The sequence below is a fragment of the Micropterus salmoides genome, unplaced genomic scaffold (genome assembly GCF_014851395.1).
Source record: "Micropterus salmoides isolate LMB-PRFRI ecotype aquatic unplaced genomic scaffold, ASM1485139v1 Ms_hic_scaffold_11, whole genome shotgun sequence".
Classification (NCBI taxonomy): domain Eukaryota; kingdom Metazoa; phylum Chordata; class Actinopteri; order Centrarchiformes; family Centrarchidae; genus Micropterus; species Micropterus salmoides.
This window is the reverse complement of record NW_024040152.1, coordinates 36229242-36232870: the sequence shown is the minus strand read 5'-3', so window position 1 is coordinate 36232870 and position 3629 is coordinate 36229242. Positions and strand designations below refer to the sequence as shown.

The 3629-nt window shown below is 54.9% G+C and overlaps 1 long non-coding RNA gene across 1 annotated transcript; it reads left to right on the top strand.

The window, feature by feature from the left end:
* Window positions 1–485: 485 nt before the first annotated feature.
* Window positions 486–3290, top strand: LOC119898237. Its single transcript, XR_005443517.1, has 3 exons — window positions 486–611; window positions 937–1075; window positions 1174–3290. It is a non-coding gene; the product is annotated as an uncharacterized LOC119898237 (long non-coding RNA).
* Window positions 3291–3629: the final 339 nt, after the last annotated feature.

Sequence of the window (3629 nt, the reverse complement as noted above, 5' to 3'; positions counted from 1 at the left end):
ATGTGGCGCTTATCCCGTCTGCTCTCCGTCTGGACGTCAAAGCTTTGATTATTTGCTTCTAATTACTATCAAAGCTTCGAAGCTCAAAAAATTACATTTGGGCCAGCACTACACAACATAGTGGCAACGATCTGCGTCTGTACTAACCAATCTGTGTCCAGTACAGGAAGACGCAGCCCACATAGATGATGACGACAGGATGAGAGTATATCATGTAAAATTCTTTAGTGCGCTCACAGAGTTACAGAGTGAAACCAAAGCTAAACTAACCGAATGTGTCAAAACATGGACCCTGGTGCAGACTCAGAACACAGAAGATAAATCAACGTATTTCTTTGATTGACATGACAAACGTCAAAATAATCACTGCTGATTGGCCGGTAAACACAGAACAGTCAACATGGAGAGAAATGTTTAAACCTTCAAACAGGAGCAGATCAGAATAAGAGGCTTCTTCGTGAAATGTGTTCTTGTGACTGAGAAATCAGACCTGTGGACCCGTCTCAGACTAGAGGTATCAGGAGAGAGAGAGTTACTGAAGGACCGGTCCAGGTGCTGCACCAACAGACACATCGACGTCACCGACCGGAGTGATGGAGCCAACATGAGAGGTGAACACTTTATTTCTTCATCATTTCCTAATGTCTTTTAAATGTCCTGGAGAGACAGACTGCCTACCTGTTATCATTCAGATTTTATTGGAAACTTTATTCTTCACATCTTTGTGTTTTTAACTTTGACTCTGACTAAAAGACTTTAAAAGGAGTTACAGTAGAGAATAAACTGACGTGAATCACCTGAACTCCCTATTTTTCTGTTTTCCCTGTCGTCCAAAACATTTTCTGTGAAGTTGTCAGGAATCTACCGGCCTGTGAAATATATATGTGTGTGTGTGTGTGTGTGTGTGTGTGTGTGTGTGTGTGTGTGTGTGTGAAGTCTTACTCCTGGAGCAGCAGGTGGCGCTGTAGTGCTCCGGATTCCTCAGCAGGTGATCGGCCATCTGATCTGCAGCCTGAGGCCTGAAGTGGCACTGAGAGCACTGCAGCAGGAACACACTGAAACAACAACGTCAGAGGTTATTTCACAGCAACATGAGGGTTTAACAGGAAACAGGACGTAATCAACAAGCTCTCCGACAGCAAACTAATCAGTAACTTGTACTTTCTTCTGCAGATGCAGTAACTGTGGCACTAAATGTGTTTCTCACCCCTCCCCTACGGAAAAATATATAACTTCAACCGTAAATCCACAGTTACACCACAAAACGCTAGTTAGCGACTGTACTGAGTTTCTTCTTCTTTGTTGGTGTCTGCTGCTACAACGAGCAGATCAGTTACTTTTAGTGAAATCACTAAGTAGGGCCTCGGGCTTCAGGCTTCAGGAGTAGGGCCTCAGGCTTCAGGAGTAGGGCCTCGGGCTTCAGGAGTAGGGCCTCGGGCTTCAGGAGTAGGGCCTCGGGCCTCGGGCTTCAGGAGTAGGGCCTCGGGCCTCGGGCTTCAGGAGTAGGGCCTCGGGCTTCAGGAGTAGGGCCTCGGGCCTCAGGCTTCAGGAGTAGGGCCTCGGGCCTCAGGCTTCAGGAGTAGGGCCTCGGGCTTCAGGAGTAGGGCCTCGGGCCTCAGGCTTCAGGAGTAGGGCCTCGAGCCTCAGGCTTCAGGAGTAGGGCCTCAGGCCTCAGGCTTCAGGAGTAGGGCCTCGGGCCTCAGGCTTCAGGAGTAGGGCCTCGGGCTTCAGGAGTAGGGCCTCGGGCCTCAGGCTTCAGGAGTACGGCCTCGGGCCTCAGGCTTCAGGAGTAGGGCCTCGGGCTTCAGGAGTAGGGCCTCGGGCTTCAGGAGTAGGGCCTCGGGCTTCAGGAGTAGGGCCTCGGGCCTCAGGCTTCAGGAGTAGGGCCTCAGGCTTCAGGAGTAGGGCCTCGGGCTTCAGGAGTAGGGCCTCGGGCCTCAGGCTTCAGGAGTAGGGCCTCGGGCTTCAGGAGTAGGGCCTCGGGCTTCAGGAGTAGGGCCTCGGGCCTCAGGCTTCAGGAGTAGGGCCTCAGGCTTCAGGAGTAGGGCCTCGGGCCTCAGGCTTCAGGAGTAGGGCCTCGGGCTTCAGGAGTAGGGCCTCGGGCTTCAGGAGTAGGGCCTCGGGCCTCAGGCTTCAGGAGTAGGGCCTCAGGCTTCAGGAGTAGGGCCTCGGGCCTCAGGCTTCAGGAGTAGGGCCTCGGGCTTCAGGAGTAGGGCCTCGGGCTTCAGGAGTAGGGCCTCGGGCCTCAGGCTTCAGGAGTAGGGCCTCGGGCTTCAGGAGTAGGGCCTCAGGCTTCAGGTGTGGGGCCTTGGGCCTCGGGCTTCAGGAGTAGGGCCTCAGGGCTTCGGGAGTGGGGCCTCAGGGCTTCGGGCTTCAGGAGTAGGGCCTCAGGGCTTCAGGAGTAGGGCCTCAGGGCTTCGGGCTTCAGGAGTAGGGCCTCAGGGCTTCAGGAGTAGGGCCTCGGGCTTCAGGAGTAGGGCCTCAGGGCTTCAGGAGTAGGGCCTCAGGGCTTCGGGAGTAGGGCCTCAGGGCTTCGGGAGTGGGGCCTCAGGGCTTCGGGCTTCAGGAGTAGGGCCTCAGGGCTTCAGGAGTAGGGCCTCGGGCCTCGGGCTTCAGGAGTAGGGCCTCGGGCTTCAGGAGTAGGGCCTCGGGCTTCAGGAGTAGGGCCTCAGGCTTCAGGAGTAGGGCCTCGGGCTTCAGGAGTAGGGCCTCGGGCCTCGGGCTTCAGGAGTAGGGCCTCGGGCTTCAGGAGTAGGGCCTCAGGCTTCAGGAGTAGGGCCTCAGGGCTTCAGGAGTAGGGCCTCGGGCCTCAGGCTTCAGGAGTAGGGCCTCAGGCTTCAGGAGTAGGGCCTCGGGCCTCAGGCTTCAGGAGTAGGGCCTCAGGCTTCAGGAGTAGGGCCTCAGGGCTTCAGGAGTAGAGCCTCAGGGCCTCAGGCTTCAGGAGTAGGGCCTCGGGCTTCAGGAGTAGGGCCTCAGGCTTCAGGAGTAGTGACTGACCCGGCTCAGTCTGCTGTGACCCGGCCTTTCACTGGTTCTGTTCTGAATTTAACAAACAGCTCAACACGAGTGAGTCAAGAGAGAAAACTCAGCAGAGTGTGGTTCTGACACCATTTAGCAGTCAGAGGAGTTTCAGTGATGCAGAGCGACACCTACAGGTCAGACAGAGCAACTGCAGCACTCTGCTCTACATCGACAGCTCCTACAAACATCAAACCCTGATCACCAGTGAGTGTGTACAGCTGTGAGTCTGTGTGTGTCGGCCCAGAGGGCTGTGATCAGTGATCAGTGATGGTCTCACCATGGAGGAGGAAGTCTGTGCAGAGGAACAGCTTTGTCTTTGGCTGGCGGTACGTGATGACTGAAACACACAGATCAGAATAATCATTACTCCAACCTGAATACTACTGCAGTACACTGAGTACTACTGAAGTATGTGTGTGTGTTCCTGCAGTACTGTGAGCATTACTGTGAGTATTACTGCAGTACTGTGTGTTCTTACTGGATCATGTGGGCAGCGTAGGCTCTGGAGCAGCAGCTGCTGTACGGACACAGCAGACAGTGGACGTGAGTCGGGTAGTGAGCCGAGAAGTCAGAGGCGTCTGTTCCACACTCCAAACACACCAAGCGTT